We start from the raw sequence: 18726 nt of genomic DNA, 5'->3' as shown, positions 1-18726 counted from the left end.
AGAGGGAAATTCTCTAAACAACTTCATACTAATAAAATCTGGGAACCAAGAATATTATAAGCATAAGATGTGGATGTCTCATCTAGAAATAGAAAGTGTTTTCATGGTTTTTACATTTTTCATATAAATAACATATATACTTGTGACAGCTGAGATTCTACAAAAAAGTAAAAAGCAGCCATTCATTTGAAATCTTGCTCCACTCTTGGAGTGGGGGACCGAATTAAATGAAAATTAATTGTATTAGTTAGTTGTATTTTACTAACTATAGAGGATGTGCAGAAGACAAACATTCAAACCCAGCTTTATGTACTGTACTGTACTCTACTACGTTCGTCATGGGCAGTCTTTTTCCCTCTAAGTGTTAATTATCTATCATTAATAATTGTCTTTGTATGATAACTGGGGGTCAAACCGTTCAGAGAACCCAACTACGTGGTGACATCAAGAGCGAGGTGCTAATCTGTGCTACCAAGTGCAGAAAGATCAGCCTGTTCGTGCCCCACTAGGTTCAGTATAAAGTTTCTTATCACCGTGCATTTGAATACTTGGAAATGGGATAAAGGGAAAGAGAAATGCTGGAGTAGAAAATTTCCTTGTTTGAGCCTCCTGGGAGAAATGCTATAGGGAGATTTTTTTTTTCCTGGTATTTAAACAAAAATTCCCCTGGAATTTGGTGTTTTTCTTTTTTAAAAATTTTTATTGGAGAATAGTTGCTCTACAATGTTTTGTTAAATTAATAATGTTGCTGTTGTTGTTTTTGGCCACGTGGTGCACTTGCGGGATCTTAGTTCCCCGACTAGGGATTGAACTGCGGCCCCGGCAGTGAAAGCGCTGAGCCCTAACCACTGGGCTGCCTGGGAGTTCCCTGAGTTAATAACTTTGAAATCAAACCAAAAACTTTTTTTCAGGTTACATTGGTGGGGCATGGGTGGCAGAGGACGGGGGTGAGAGCATATTAATTATAGTATGCTTTTATGTTGTATTATGCTTTTATATTATATTGATATTAACATGAAGTTTAGAGTCACAGTTGATCTGGACTCAAGTTCTAACTTCATCTCCTCCAAACTGTGTGACCTAGAGCAAGGCACTTCATGTGTCTGTGCTTCAATTTCCCATCTATCAAATGAGGATAACAGAGTTACTATGGATTAAGTGAAATAAGACCTGCAAAACCTGGTACCAGTATAAATTGACTCAATACTTAGCGCAAATGCTATTGTTATTTGCTTACATGTGTGAAGAGAAAGTAAAAGGAAGAAAATATACAAAAATTCTACTTCAGTAGAGCTAATGGTAGTCTTTTAAATTGCGGTTCCTTTTTCTCTTCTTTCCACTGTATTATTATTATTATTAGCTACCAGATATTGAGAGCCTACTATATGTCAGACACATGGAATACATTGTTCTCTTGAATTCTTAACTCTGTGAATAGGTCTTATTTAGTTCCAGATTACTGATGAGTAAATGAGACTCAGAGAGGTTAAGAAGCTTTTCTGACATCCCATAACTAGTTGACATCAGAGCCAGGACTTTCAGCAGGCTGTGGGACTTTAAATCCATGCTCTACTTACTCAGAATTAATAGCTATTCCAGGATTCCATCCTGACTTCTTTACCTTTTTGTTTGTTTGTTTATGTTCTAGCCACTAATTTGAAACAAGTTCTCTGACTTGGGTAGACTCAGGAATCTTTGCTCCTGAGGAAAAAGGAATTGTACATGTCTCATTACAGTCTTTTTTTTTTTTTTTTCCTTCAGGGATGTAATCAAACATCAGTGAATAAAACCAGCCTACACATTTTATTTTCCCTGAGGCATATTGCTGGGGGAGTCTATTTCAGATTTTAAGAAATCAACATACACTGAACCAACTGTCTATTTGCATTTAAATTGATAGGAGCTGAGAACTGTGAAGTATGTTTCATTTTTCACTTCCATACATTATTGGTCTATTTGACCTTAGGGTAGAAAACTTTGTTCTGCTTTGGATGTCTCCCAAGTAAGTTTCCCTAAGCAAAAATGTCAGAGGAGGGGCTTCCCTGGTGGTGCAGTGGTTGAGAATCCACCTGCCAATGCAGGGGACACGGGTTCGATCCCTGGTCCAGGAAGATCCCACACGTCGCGGAGCAACTAAGCCCGTGCACCACAACTACTGAGCCTGCGCTCTAGGGCCCGTGAGCCACAACTACTGAAGCCCGCGCGCCTAGATCCCGTCCTCTGCAACAAGAGAAGCCACCACAATGAGAAGCCTGCTCACTGAAACGAAGAGTAGCCCCCGCTCACTGCAGCTAGAGAAAGCTGTGCGTAGCAACGAAGACCCAACGCAGCCAAAAATAAATAAAAATGTCAGGGGACAATTTTTGGATTAATCTAGGAAAAGTCAGCAAAGATAATTTTAGGAAAAAACAGTTCTAAAGTTTTAGAACTGCTTTTAATATTATATTAATTATAATCTTGAACAATATATTACAGAATTTATCATACCTTATTACTTGTCTTATGTCTTGTCTTTCTCTTTGACTGGGTGATGGATTCTATGGGGTTAAAAAGGTGTTTTGTTCATCTTTATTTACCAGTTATTGGTTCATTTCCTGGCACATAGCAGACACTCAATACATTTGTTGAATTAATTGATTAATGAATTGACATTATATAGTGATATAAATGATTTATAGTCAAAATTTATTTTATATATGTATGCAGTATGTATGTGTCTTTGTGAGTAAAGAGAATCTTATCTTCATATTATTGAAAAGTTGTATTATTTGTCATGCAGGTTTTATTCCTTTAGCTAAATTTACATCAACATTGAATTGAAAATAAAATGATGTTGTGTTGGTCCATAGGTAGGTTATGTGCTTATGACAATACAGTACCAAGCTACGATTCATATACAAATTAGATTAAAATATTTTATATGATTAATATGTTCACACATCATCTAATGCCTGAAATTTATTTTAAAAAGTGAAAGCATTGGAAAAATATTACTTTACCAAGAAGCATTTAATATTTAATAGCATTTAATTTACAAAATGTTTATTGAAAAACCATTAATTTTAGAGATAGCATATTGTTGGAGGGCAGGTGTGGGTGGGAAGAAGGGAATGGCAGGCACTGTGCTAGGTGCCTTTTAATGAATTATTTCATTTAATCTTTGTAGCAGCCTTTAGGATGGTCTTATCAACCATTTTTTTTTAATTAATTAATTTATTTATATTTATTTTTGGCTGTGTTGGGTCTTCATTTCTGTGCGAGGGCTTTCTCCAGTTGCGGCAAGTGGGGACCACTCTTCATCGCGGTGCGCGGGCCTCTCACTATCGCGGCCTCTCTTGTTGCGGAGCACAGGCTCCAGACGCGCAGGCTCAGTAGTTGTGGCTCACAGGCTTAGTTGCTCCGCGGCATGTGGGATCTTCCCAGACCAGGGCTCGAACCCGTGTCCCCTGCATTGGCAGGCAGATTCTTAACCACTGCGCCACCAGGGAAGCCCTTATCAACCATTTTATGGAGATGCAGAGAAGTTTACTAACTTGGCCAGGGTCACGTAGTAGGCTGAAAGTGAACTCTAATCAAAGTCTTCCTGTTTCCAAATAAAGAAGTCTTTTGGGGACTATCTGTTATTTGTGTGAAAAAAGAAAAAAAAGCAAAAAACAACTAACCTTGATGTTTAATGGAATCAACAAATCTAATTGTTTCCTAAATCCAAAAGTTCCCAATGAAATTCAAGGCACTATAACTCTTAATGATTTAAATTAAGCACTTAAAATGTAAATGCTAACTTCTTTCTCAAATAACATTTAGAATTAGATTTACTGTTAACATTTACAGAGAGCCAGGGCTGTACATCAATTTTATATACACTGGATTTCTTTGATCATCACTGTCATATTTGGAAGCTGACAAGAATTATTTCACTCCACTTCTCCCAAGTGATATGTCTCCTTTTTTGGGCAATGAATGAAACTCTTTTTACTGGTTTGCTTACTCTTGTTTCTTAACATTTCAAGGGTTCTTGATGTGTTTTAAAAAATATTCAACAAACTTTCAAGAGCATCTACAGGGTGTAGATGTGGTGGGCATGGCCTATTCGTGACTAAGATGATGCTTCACAATATCGAGCAGCCCTTGTAGTCCAGGCGTGAACAAAACTCAGGGAAAGAAAGAAGTGATTGTTAAATAGAGTGGAGATCGCAAAAACGACAGGCTGTGTGAGATCTGACACTAGCACAAAGGGATGGCTGAGCAGCTTTGCCTGAAGAGGTGATGTGTAGATGGGTATTTATCCCCCCAGGCCAACCAGAATGAGAAGGAAAATTCCGGGAACAACATATGCAAAGGTGATGATGAGAAAGGAGGGGCAGAAGAGAAAGAGTCTTAGAGAGGTAGTCAGATTCTCAAAGTACCATTAAGATATTTCAAGATAATATTTCATTATTATCTCCACTTATATGAATGAGAAAATGAGGCTTAAAAATGTCCAATGTGACAAGAGTAATAGGAAGCAGTTGTCAGGGTTTGATGCAAGTTGTGTGACTCAGCTTTTAAACTCTACTTGATAAGAGGTATTATTTATAATATCATTATATATTTTTATTGCGCTTCAGCAAAAACATAAACAAAACCTCAAGTGCACTAAAGTTCCAGGAATATAGCCGTGTTTGTGAAGTTATTTCTAGCAATTCTTGGCATTCAGACAAATTCTCCCCAACTTGAGAAACGTTGTGCGGTGCCTGGCACTTCCCTGTGTCACCACCTGATGGCGCACTCACATCCACTGCTGGGAAAAAGGGTTAGAGAAGAGAGGACATCCACTCTCAAGCCAATGAGAGTATCTGTTGGCCTCATGGCTTCAGAATATGCACTTTTAATTATGCATAACCAAAATGCAAATAAACAAAGACATTTACTATCTAACCAACATCTATTCTGTTTCCTGTCTTGTTTAAATCATCTTTCCTCACTCTGTCAGAATAATTTGAAATCTTCTTGATGAAGTGATCCTGAGATTTTATATTCCATAGATTGAATTCCTGTGTCTAAATAATCCTCAAAGTAGCCATTGATGTTTGAGCTCTTCCGAATACAGAAACCTCCATACTTAGGGGATTGTAACACCCCAGCCTACTACCTCCAGACGTAATTAGCTGGGAAGCTCAGCCAACAGCCTGCTCTGGAGCAGTCTTCAGGTAGGTCTTAGAAGCCTCAAGGGTAATCAAGTGTTGTCTCCTGTTGTCCCCATCCTGCAAGCTTTCCTTTTTCCAAGTCAGGACTAAAGGAGATTAAAAAGCATGGCTGGGTGGGCACCCCTTTAAGCCCATGACTTTCTGCTGCATGAGGGGAAGGCAGAAAAGCAAAAAACCAAAACCTGATAGAATGCTCTATGACCTGGATTTTAGCTCTTCTATCCCTTCTCTGTATGAACTTATTTAATGTAACTAACTGCAAGGAGAAAAGTTAATCAGTGGCTTCTGCTTTCCCTGAAAGCACTTTTCCAAACCTAGCTGCCATATCAAATGCCTGCAGTGTTATTTTGAGCAGTTACCTAAGTGGATCTCAAAAACGCATCTACAAAGGAAGTGTTCAAATATTTTCCACTGTGAACACTCATGTAGGTATTTTTGTTACAGGCTATCTTCTGGGGTTCCAGCATAAAGTATATCGCCAAATACACTCAGGTCATTCCTGCAAAGAGCAGTGCCTCCATACCCATTTCCCCCCATACCTATTAATATGTAAATGATAAGTCTCACTCATCACAACTTTTATTTTCCTCCTTATGGGATTCCCACATCTATATTTATCCAAATTAGTAAAAGAGACATTCCCTAGGAATATAACAATGGTCCATATTTATCCAGCATTTATTCTGGGCTCAGCTCTGGGTTAAATCCTTTGTGTGCAATATCTCATTTAGTCTTCACAACATCCTATGAGGTATTTACTCTCCTTTTCCTGTAAGGGTAGGAAAACATGTTTAGCTATTTAAGTAATATGCCCACATTCACACAAGTGGTCATGGGAGGACCAGAGGACCCAGGAGATTTAAGCCCATGTTTCATTATTACTTCCCAGCTTCAATTCTGGAATTTGACTGCCCTAGGAAACCCCACATATGCTTGTGTTTTAAGGTTTCCTGTCTATCACCTGAGAACATTAAAGATATATGCACCTCCTCTTTTCCTATTCATCCACTCAACTAGACCTTGATCTGTGGGATGGAAAATTGCTTTGGTTTTGACGTGACCTCAGTGCCCTCTGTATTTGACACAGTGCTGGGTCACTTCCTGATCAGCTTTGAAAACATAAAGATTATTAGTTTTTAAAGGAATCCGAACTGTGACTATATAACAGTGAGGCAACTGTGAAAAATAAAAACATTATTCACATTCTTTTCTTGAACTTCCAGAGTCATAAAGCAACAGTAAAGGGTAAGGCCATTCATTCTGTTTGTGTATGTATTGAGTTGCTACTATGTGCTTTCAAAAGCGCGAGTGTATGAGCTCAATTAGATTCAAATACCTAGTAATATGCTGGGCAATAAGAAGCTTAAATATTCAATATGTAAAAGTATTTCTCATTTTGAATCTTTCCTATACTGATTAATGATTATATAAGGGAGAATTGATGAACCCCAATAAGGCATATTTAATATATCCTGAGACAGATTTTTCTATTCTCCCTAGGTTTCTGGCAGATAGCAGCCAGAACCCAAAAACAATCTTTAGAGAAGCAGAATAAATAGAACTATTATGGAAACGTGTATAGGGATAGAATTAAGGAAACAGCAGAACTGGAAAAAAACTATTGGAAAAAGGGAAATTTTTATAACAATGAGTATTATTAAGGTTCTAGAATATTTTAAATCAAGTTCAAAAAGATTAGACTTTTAGTTGCAGTGTCCTTTGACTTTTTTCAACCTAAATTATTCCTTTAAATTCAGATTATTCACCCCCCAAGATGGATGTAATTTCGCACATCTTATATTAGAGACTTTTGCATTTCTCACTCATTGATATGATCAAAAACATTTATGTCAAAAGAAGAGAAATGAAGACCATTTTTCTGGCATTGTCCTAGAGCCGCATTTTCTTGCCTTATTAGCATTTTATTTCAAGCAATAGATTAAACAGAAATGCTTGTGATTGAATGAAGATAAATTATAGCATATGGGAGTATTAGAATCTATTTCATTGTCCTGAATAGTGTCTTCTGCTGTTTTGTTATCCAAAAGGGAGTATTTGGGGAACAAAGATCCTGACACATTAAGTAATATTCAAGATGCTCACCCCGTCACTAGACTGTCAGAAGGCCGGGCTTGTCACAGATTTCAAGAGTATGATGTATGATTGTCACCTCTGCTTCTCCCTTGGCTGCACCCCTCCTGATGTGTGACTTGCATTGGGAATGTGAAGGTGCACAGGACGTTTGTAATCCAGAGTCTACATAGGAGTCCGTGATGCATAGCTGGCAGGTACAGATTCCAGCATCTTCTACTGTAAAAATTCAGAATTTTTACAATATTTCTGACTGCCTTAGAGTTTAGAGTGATACATATCTTTTATGAAAGATTCTACTTATTTAATAATTATTGTTACAGAATATAATTTTATCATAGCTTTCTTTATATATTCAGTGTTTAAACAGCATTTTTAGGGGAGTATAGGACGGAGAAGCAGTATAGCTTGGTAACAAAAGTCATGGGATCTGAAGCCAATCTACATTGGAAAATTACTAAGCCTCAGTTTTCTCATCTGTGAAGTAGAGCTAAATACTAGTATCTATCTCACAGGATTGTTGAGATGATTCAGTGAATTAATACACGTACAGTACTACCAATAGCGCCCAGCACATAATAAAGACTCATTAAATGTTAGCTTTTATTATTATGTTCCTAATTGACACATATAAAAACCAGGATTAGGTACTGAGTTCATAGAACTAATTAATCTACAGATATTTTTTGTGTATCTGTGTGCCTATGCCTGAATCAGGCATCGTAAGGAATATAGTGAAAGGAACTACTCTTATAAGCTGGCATTAGAAGAAAAGGAATAACACATAGAGCATAAGTAATTGTTGTGTAATTCAAACTCCAAGTCCAATGACATATAAGAGGAAGAGGAGGTCACTCAGGCCTGTAATAATCAGATAAGATTCGTTGAGTGTTGAACTTGAACTGAGCCAGAAAGATTTAGAAATTTTAGTTTAAAACAAGTCTGAAGGTGGCACAGCCCTTTATAAGAATGTTCTGTACCCCTTGCTCCTGTAGGAATTTCTCTTAAGTTAAACTGCTGGCTTCTCAGCTCTTGCCATTCTGCTAAATCAGAATCTTTCATATGAGAAGGGCAGTGCTTAGGAATTCTGCATTTGTATGAAGCCCAGGTAACTTTTATCCAGCAGTGAAGAGTCTATCTTAGAGAAGGCCAAGCTTATTCAGGCCCTTATTTAGGCCCTATGTAATTCATTTTCAGCCAGTCTTATCCTTGAATCTTGAGAAGAAGCAAAATGGAACAGCTTTCTTCAGCACCTGGCTTAGCCCTTACCTCTTTTTTGAAGAAGTCTTCCCTTACTGATCAGTGTTTATCATTCTCTCTCTCTCTCTCTCTCTCTTTTTAAAAGACTTGGTGGTTGTTGTTGTTTGAGCAGTTTTAGGTTCATGGCAAAATTGAGAGGAAGGTACAGAGATTTCCCATATACCCGCTGCCACCACACAGGCACGGCCTCCTGCCCCATTATCAACGTCCCTCACCAGAGTGGCACATTTGTTACAATGGATGAACCTGTACTGCAACAACATTATCACTTGAAGTCCATAGTTTACCTTAGGTTTCACTCTTGATGTTGCATTCTATGGGTTGGGGCAGATGTATAATTATATGTATCCACCATTATAGTATTTTACAGAGTGTTTTCACTGCCCGAAAAATCCTCTGTGCTCGGCCTATTCATCCCCTCTCACCCACCCCCAACCCCTGGCAACCACTGATTTTTTTTTTTTTTTTTAACTCTCTCCATAGTTTTGCCTTTTCCCAGATACATGTACATGGAACCATACAGAATGCAGCCTTTTCAGATTGGCTCCTTTCCCTTAGTAATATGCATTTATGGTTTCTCCGTGTCTCTTTATGGCTTGATAGCTCATTTCTTCTTAGTGCTGTATAATGTTCCATCATCCGGACGTACCACAGTTTTATTTGTCCATACACGTACTGAAGGTCATCTTGGTTGCTTCCAAGTTTTTAAAATTATGAATAAAGCTTTTATAAACATTTGTGTGCAGGTTTTTGTATAGACATAAGTTTCCTACTCTTTGGGTAAACATTAAGAAGCATGATTGCTGAATTGTATGGTAAAGGTATGTGTAGTTCTATAAGAAGCCACCAAATGCTCTTCAAGGTAACTGTACCACTTTGCATACCCATCACCCATGAATGAGAGTTCTATTGCTTCACATTCTCACCACTATTTGGTGTTGTCAGTTTCTGGATTTTGGCCATTTTAATAGATGTGTAGTGGTATCTCATTTTTCTAGTTTGCATCTCCCTGATGACATAAGATGTGGAGCATCTTTTCATATGCTTATTTACCACCTGTATATCTTCTTCGGTAAGGTGTCTGTTAAGGTCTTTGGCCCATTTTTTTAATCAGGTTGGTTTCAGTTTTAAGATTTCTTTGTATATTTTGGATAACAGTCATTTATCAGATGTGTCTTTTGTAAATGTTTCTTCCCAGTCTGTGGCTTGTTTCACCATTCTCTTTTTTTAATGCTGACGTTGAACACTTTTATACTGTAGCACTTAACTTACTGAGTTATGACTGTTTACAGTTTTATATCGCTGAACTACTAGTGTTCTCTTAGTCTCACCTTAAAATTTAGTTACTGCTCAGGAAATCAGTTGATCTTGAAACTTGAGAAACCTACCATCCCCTGAGTTCCTTGTTTAAAAAGCAGATTTCTAGATTCCATTGCTCAGATATTCTGTAGTTGAAATGAGCATTTACAACAAGCATGTAAATAGTCCACCATTTTCTTTTGAAATAAAAACCCAACACTGAAAAACGCACATGAATGAATGTGTGACAGAGCTGAAGCGACAGCTTTAGAAGGGAGAATAAACATGGCATTTACAGAAGATAATGAGAAGACCAGTGCTTTGGCATGTCGGATACAGTGGCTAAGGAAAATAGAGTTGGCTGGGTAAAATTCTGGGTGTCCCTGAGGAATACTCAAAGGAATTTTGAATTGAATGTGATCCCTTGAATGAAGTGGTAATTTTGGAGTAGGAGAATGAGGAAGGCTGGTACCCCCAGTAGACGTCTCCATGACTCTTAGGGGAAGTTGGATCAGATGATCTCTCAAGTTTCTCTTGACTCTGAAATTGTGTAGCACAATCAGTCATAAAATCATGTAGATATTAAATTGTGTTAACAGTTTGTACTTAGGAGGTAACACTTTCTACTTAAATAAATTTTACTTAAATTTTATATAAATTAGAAATTTCGTTCATTAAATGGCTGTGTATAACAATGGATCAGTATGTGGAAGGTTTACCTGAAGTTTGTAATAATAGGCTGGACCAGGTAGCACCAGCTCATGAGAGCCAACTGTTACATTTCCAGGGATTTTTGAAAGCCAGTTGTTTGGCACAGTCATTATTAAATTATATAAACCTGCAATTGAATAAATTATATAAAAAGCAGAAGTAATATATACTCAAAGCTCATTACTTACTAATTATTTTACTGCATATTACTATTACGTGTGCTCTTGAGGTTGTCAGTGTATCTGTGTGGTGGAAATACTATATAAGGAAGTGATACTGCATATCTCTTTCCAACTCTACATTTAGTGGCGTCACATTGGAAATCAGACAAGGGAGAGGCATTTATACCATGGAAATTGCCAAAGCCTACAGATCAGGGCATTTTCCCCCTGGAGAGCCAATGGATAAACATATATTTACCAGCACACCGGGGGCTACATGTATAGAAAGATCCCATTGTTTTGGGTAGACATTCATTTTGGCCCATGACATGATTCAGAAGGTAGCCCATTCAGTCATGCCCCAGTTCAGCATGCGCCCCCTTTCCGCAGCTCCCCGTGTGAGACTAGGAACAAGAGGATTGTTTTTAAGATCCACAGTGAACTGCTTTAGTTGTAAAACAGAGAGCAGGTGCCTTTTGGGTACTTCAATTTCACGTCTTTTCAAAAACATCTCAGAACCTTTTTCAAAAACTGTTTTCCTTCCAAAGTCTGATGACTGTGCCTCTATTTTATCATCATTGACAACTTTTGAAATTACTAGAATTTGAAGGACGTTTGCAATCTCTCTTGAAAGCCAGGGAGACTATAGCCATGGTTGCAGAAAACAATGGCTTATTCCACCATTCACTGTAGAAAACCATTCTTTATCTTTCTGGAAATAAGAAAATGAAATGTTTTGTGAGGTCAAGAGCAATCTCAAGATTTTTCTGATAGCCTGTATTCTGACAATGTGGGTGTTACTCTAAGCTTATAGTTCTGCTCTAGAAGTGCAAGAATCTTCCTCTTGCAAGGACCCTGAAAAAAGCAAATTGTGCTCATAAATGTTATTTTCTGTGCTTGTGCTGAAAACTAAATGAATGGCTGAGTATTCTTTAGGAATTTTTTATTTCTCAGAAATACCTTTGAGGGTTGTAATCCTTACTTAAGCAGACATCTGTTTAAGGAAGGATTCTGGAGAATTTTCCTTTCATGATTTTTCAAAAATTAAGGTGTTCACCAGTCTGTCTGTGACAGATTTGTTGTGAAAAGAGAAATGCGGCTTCTCAAAGACAGTGCTATGACTTCCATTCAAGCAGACATAATTAAAGTGTAAACATATCAATTAGTTTGTTTTGATTAAACTTTAGATGGAGATAGAGAATCAAATTCACTGAGGTCAAAATAAGTATTCTTACTCTGAAATGAATGGAAATAGAATGTCCAGAAACATAAAGACAAGGACCTAAACATCACCAGAGAGGCCTTGAAGGTAAATGGAAGTAGCCTTGGGAATTATTTAGTGTTTTCCAAGCTCGGTGCTCAGACCACTTGAAAATGGAGCTTATAACACTATATTTTTGGTTGTCTACACCTAACCAACTGTACTGTATCAGAGCAGGGTGTAGGGATGGTCAGAAAATTTGCAATTTTTTCACAAGGTCCTTGGAAGATTTTTATGTCCACTAAAGTTATAACCCACTGATTTAGAAACCGTAACTGAGAATTTGCCTCAGTTTCTTCAACTGCAAAATGCAGATGGTAAAAGTAGGGTTGTTGGCAGATCGAATGAGTCAATATATGTAAAATGCTTAGAAGAGTATGCTATTTTAGAGTAAATGATATGTTATCAGCTATTATCACTACTGTTGTTATTACTTTTGCCAAGGGATTATCAGTGTTAGCTGGCATGGAAACAAACTAGAATGCTTCTAATCATTGCAACTATCAGAGGCCTTAAATCTTAATGAAGCCAACACACACCCGAAGAGCTATCCTCAATTTAATAAATCCGGGATGTTGAATAGCCATCCTAATAATTTTCCATAGTTTCCTATTGAACATGTAAATTTTTTGTTTAAGCACTGTATTTTTCTGGAAAGGTTTTATTCCTTTTTATTACTGCAGAAATGTTAGATGTCATTCTAGAATCATGGCTGTGTCTTTACCTTGCATGTGGAATTCAATTTTTATGTTCTTTACAAACAAAAGACATTTATAAAAGACAATGATGGGCTGACAGTGAGTCAGAAGATACGATGTTGACTTACATGGGTTCCCCCAGTGGCTCCTTTCTTCACTGGAGTCACCGGTCCCTGAGGCAGGGAAAGCATCCCTGAGTGGCCTTGCTCTGTGAGTGAGGACACATCCTCTCCTGGACAGTGGGTACTTCTTCCAGGTGAAGGCCACGCTGACTGAGGTGCACTGAGGGTCATGAAGTGGATGAAGGCTTGATGCAGCAGGGCAACAAAATGAGAAAATACCCTGGGGTCAATTAATGAGATTCAGCTGGGAGAGAATGATGGCGGGGAGCATTTCTTCTAGTTTTCCATCAGTGACACACCCATCGTTCCTGCTTGGCATTGAGCTTTTTTTAGTTTTAATTTTTTTTTGATTGAAGTATAGTTGATTTATAATGTGTTAGTTTCAGGTGTACAGAAAAGTGATTTAGATATATATATATATTTATATATATATATTCTTTTTCAGGTTCTTTTCCCTTATACGTTATTACAAAATACAGGGTAGAGTTCCCTGTGCTTTACAGTATGTCCTTGTTGGTTATCTATTTTATATATAGTAGTATCTGTTAATCCCAAACTCCTAATTTATCCCTTGGACCCCTTCCCCTTTGGTAACCACAAGTTTGTTTTCTATGTCTGTGGGTCTATTTCGTAATAAGTTCATTTGTATCATTTTTTGTATCACCCATCATTTATGCTTGGCAATGAGCTTAATGAGAAAAAATTTTTTATCAGTGCCTAGTAATAGATGCTTGACTCCATGACAGTGGAGAAACCAGTGCAGATTTAGAGCCAACCTGGTTGTGATTTTATGTAGTTTCTCGTATATGCTTAGTAGCCACACAGTTGTTTTTTTTTTTTTTTTATTAAGTTGTAAGTGTTCTTTTTTTTTTAACATCTTTATTGGAGTATAATTGCTGATTCACTTTGTTGTACAGCAGAAACTAACACAACGTTGGAAAGCCACACAGTTTTGAGTTACGTTGTATTTGAATAAATAACTTGTTTATTATTAGAGTTTTGTGTTTTGTATTAAGGGTGATGATTTGGAATTGCTGAATCAAATAGTTTTTTCCTATATTCCAATGACATACTGAAGATGTTGAGACATTTATATTTTAAATAATTACTCCTCAGATCTGTTGTAAGATTACATAAACATTTGCATGTAAAGTGGATTCTAATGTGCTTTACATGACACAGAATGTTTTGTGATACAGCTCAAGAATTTTATAAAAGTGTATTGGATTAGTTATTAAAAGATACGTAGGGGCAAATAGAATGTACCTCAATCTAAAGAACATGAAAATGGTTTCTGGATTAGCTTGTTTACGTATTTAACAAACAGCACATATTTTGTGTCAGTATATGGCACATTGAAAGTACAATGTAAGTGCTTGATATAGCAAATAACAAAAAACCCTTTTAGATAGCTAATACTATTATTAGCCACATTTTACAGGTAAGGAATTGGTTGCACAGAAAGGTTAAGTACCTCTCCCAAAGTCACACAGCGTAGTAAGTACGATCCATATAGGTCTTTTATAGGAGTTTGTTAGAATCTAGGTAAATGGCTGTATAGCCCTGGTAAACAATCATCTAGTTGTGGTTCACTAGGTTAATTCAGTAAACTTATAGGCAGAGGTAAGGCTGAACCTTTAACACGCCCTTCTATTTCCATGGCTTTCAGAGATGTTAAATGCTAAGTGAAGCAGGATTCCCTGTGAACACCTAATGAGTCTTTTTCACTGTTCCCTTTTCAGTAGCACCTTTCTCATCATGTAGTTGTTGTTGTCTTTTTTTTTTAATAAAAGAAAAGAAAATACTACTATGTATTACTAATTTGTATTTAGTTGATTTGATTGTGTAATAATTACGTAGTTGTTATAAATTTATCTTGGTTCATTATGCTCTATGTACTGTAAGTTTTCAGTCGCTCTGTAATAAACTGATTAGGTCATGTTATTGATAGAACCAATGTTTTTACAAATTTATCCTATAGGCATTTATAAAAATGTGCTTATGTACAATTATAAAAAAATAATTTTATGGGTACCTTAGGCAGTTTTTAAAATTTATTTATTTATGTATTTATTTTTGGCTGTGTTGGGTCTTCGTTTCTGTGCGAGGGCTTTCTTTAGTTGTGGCGAGCGGGGGCCACTCTTCATCGCGGTGCGCGGGCCTCTCACTATCGCGGCCTCTCTTGTTGCGGAGCACAGGCTCCAGACGCGCAGGCTCAGTAGTTGTGGCTCACGGGCCCAGCTGCTCCACGGCATGTGGGATCTTCCCAGACCAGGGCTCGAACCCGTGCCCCCTGCATTGGCAGGCAGATTCTCAACCACTGCGCCACCAGGGAAGCCCCAGCAGTTTTTAAAATATTAAAAATATAGAAAATTCAAAGCTCAATATAATAAATACATGTGCAGACCAATTAGAATCAAATTTTTATTATCTTGTCATATTTATATTTTAAAAATTATAGATACAAATTAGAATCCTCTTATTCTGCACCCTCATCCCATTTCACCCTGTGCAGTCAAGCACTGTCATGCAGTTAATGTGTATATTACTTATTCATTTTTATGTTGCTTTTACATACATGCACACACACATATGCATCCATAATATTGTGTTATGTTTTATGTGGTTATAAATTTTACACAAATTACATATCTTGCAAGTAGCATTCTACAACGTGCTTTTTTCACTCAAGAGTGTTTTTTCCCTCCATTTTATGACTGTACACTTCTTTATTTGCCTGTTACCTCATTGGTGGTTATTTAGATCCTTTTAAACTTTTTAGTATCAAAAACAGTACTGGAACATACCAATGAGGGCACGGAGAATTGTCTGTTTTAGTCCCAGAGATAATCCCAAGCAAATAAAACTGTGCACTCAATGAATATTTGTGAAATGAACAAATGAATGACTAAACACTGCAGTGAATATCAGTACCATGTTTGCTTGTGCACATTCGGAGAGCTTCTTTGAGGTACATAACCAGAAGTGGAATTGCTGGGTCTTAGGGTGAATAGGATTAACGATTTCCCTGAGTAATGCAGTTATTCTCTGAATGGTTGCAAGTCTACTCTCCGTAATCAGCATATGAGTGTTATCTGTCTATGGCATTGTCACCACCATTTTATCAGATTTAAAAATTGTTGTCTATTTGTTAGATATCTGTCATTATTGTTTTAATTATTTACTTTTGTCCTTATTGCTAGCAAAGTTGTATATCTTCTCAAATGTTCATTAACCATTTTTTCCTGTCAGTTTTTGCATCTAATTTAAACAAGACTATTATAACTTTATCATATGTTCCTAAAACATATACTTATGTCACAGAAGATCTAAGGGTAGAATGACAATGTGTATGGCAGACCACTTACAATTTAAATTTATAGATGATAAATAACTTTAACTACTAAATATTCCACAGTGTATAGTAAAATATTAATGCTGAACTGTTCACTCACAAACTAGTAAAAAAAGTCATCTTTGTTTCTTTATCTATAATGAACATAGAGCATAAATCTTAGGCCCTTGCACGGAGCCTTTTTCTAGTTTCAGTAACTGTGAAATGAATTTTATGTACAGTTCTTTGAGAGTTAAACTTACTCTATAAAAAACCATATAGCAAATACATCATAGTCCTAGTATATTTTAAAAATAGCTTAAAGCTCATTGGACAGAATACATACCAGTTTTTATCAGTACTTCTTGGGCAGGATGAATTCTGTAGGCTGGTAATAAATCTTTGGTGACAGTAGTAGGGTTTTAATTGGCAACATTAAAACTTTGGATTTTCATAAAAACAACTTACACGTGCAAAACTTAACAGTTATTTCTGTATTTGTATCATTGCGGTTCTCTGATATGTGAAGACTAAGTGAGAGAAAGATATTGAGAGAGACAGACAGAATGAAATCATTTAGACCGGAAAGGCAGAATAAGATTGTGAGATTATGGAAAGAGAATGAATATGGTAGAAATAGATGGAGCTGGAGATAATGAGGAATTATTGTTCTTTACTTATGAGTCTGCCCCAGGATGACTTAGTTTGATGCTATTTTAGCCATCTCATAGCAGTTTATACCCTAAAAGCAGTAGAAAAAAATGCTGAGTTTCTATACTATCTGAATATTGTCAATGCAAGTCCAAGTATCGGAAGTCAAATTCAAAGTCACTGGGGAAACTTCTGAAAAACTCCTGAAAAAAAAAAAAGGTACTTGATTTTGATAATATAATTGACAAAGGAAATTGCAGTTAAATATGAGAGCTAATGAAAGACTGCGTGGATAAGTAAAATCCACAAATTATCATAGATGTCATTTGACCATTTCCCCTTTTTTACCCAACAAGAAAATTTCATGAGAATTGCTATCAATAAAACTTCAACATTACATAAGCTTTATAAGCTTCCCCCTCAACTAGCCTCCCCAGTTGAGGCACCAACAACAAATAATGTGTCCATAATACACAGAAGAAGGAAGATGTATAATGAATGTATTGATAATATACTATCAATTAAAAATCCCGGAATAATTCAGCATTGAAGGTGATGAAGGCATGAGAACAAAGCGGTATGGATTAAAAAAACAACAACAAACAAACTGGGAACTGTAGGTCGGTTGTAGGAAATGACTTAACAATCCGTTCTGATTGTGATTCCCAACCAGCTTTTAGTCGGAGCCTTGGGCACAGCAGCTCTATCCTAGTGGGGAAAAAAAAAAAAAAATGCAGACAATGTGAAGGGAGTGGAAAGAGCAGAACAAAGTATGATGAAAGACCTGAAATATTATGCAACAGAAGAGTATTTACAGCCTGGCTGAATAAATGAACATATTAGTTACTTTATTTTTAACAGAGAATAAATGCTTCAAGGGAAAGAGATTTAAGGGGTGATACTAAGGGCAATTATGAGAATTCCTGGGACAAAATAAAGATTTTTTTATCAAGAAAAATTCCTGGGCGTATGATCTGTCAGAATGCAGAAAACTTTCCAATGAAGTTATTAAGAGTTCCCCTAAGACATAAAGATGTTGGTAAGACACCCGTAGAAAACAGTGTGAGAAACAGCGGAGTGGAACTGTTGTAGCTTTTCATCTGTAAGTCCTCTTAGAGAAGGCATGAGAGAACTTTTTGAGAGGCACTAGATCAAATAGTTAATACATTTGGTTTTTGAGTCTCTGTCCCTTTATTAGCTGTGAGCAAGGGCAAATTACTTCAACTTTCTACATTTCAGTTTTTCTTGTCTGTAAAATGTTCATAGATTTATGGCACCTTGTTAGGCTATTGTTAATATCAATTATAAAACCATGTAAAATTTTTACCAGACTCTGGTGGCTGTCAGTGCTCCATGTGGGTAGCGATTGGCTAACCCATTTCTTTGCTGTCTAATTGAAAGTAGGATATGTGACTTTTTTTTTTTTTTTTCTGAAATAGTGAGCTATTTATTGAAAAAAAAAAAATGAAAAAGTTTTGGAGTCAGAAAGACCTAAACTTTTTTAATTAAAAGTTTTGTTTTTAGTTTTCTGCTCTTTTTTTTTTTTAAATTGAAGTCTAGTTATTTATAATGTTGTATTAGTTTCTGGTGTACAGCAGAGTGATTCAGATATTATATATGTTCAGATATATATGTATGTATATTTTTTCATATTCTTTTTCATTATGGTTTATTATAAGACATTAATATAGTTTCCTGTGTTATACAGGAACCTTGTTGTTTATCTAATTTATATATAGTAGTGTCTGCTAATCCCAAACTCCTAATTTATCCCTCCCCCAGCCTTCCCCTTTGGTAACCATAAGTTTGTTTTCTATGTCTGTGAGTCTGTTTCTGTTTTGTAAATATGTTCATTTGTATCATATTTTAGATTCCACCTATAATTGATATCATTTGTCTTTCTCAGATATGTGACTTTTAAATATCAAAATATGACATCTATAGGATTTATA

General features: G+C 36.4%; 1 protein-coding gene across 10 annotated transcripts in view; it reads left to right on the top strand.

Moving 5' to 3' along the window:
- PDE4D (phosphodiesterase 4D) overlaps positions 1 to 18726 on the top strand; it is a 1112988-nt gene that overhangs the window by 426934 nt on the left and 667328 nt on the right. The gene's annotated exons all lie outside the window — the stretch shown is intronic.

This window comes from Balaenoptera borealis, assembly GCF_965194805.1.
Source record: "Balaenoptera borealis genome assembly, chromosome: 2".
NCBI classification, from domain to species: Eukaryota; Metazoa; Chordata; class Mammalia; order Artiodactyla; family Balaenopteridae; genus Balaenoptera; species Balaenoptera borealis.
The sequence above is the reverse complement of the archived record's forward strand: the minus strand, read 5'-3'. Positions and strand labels throughout refer to the sequence as shown.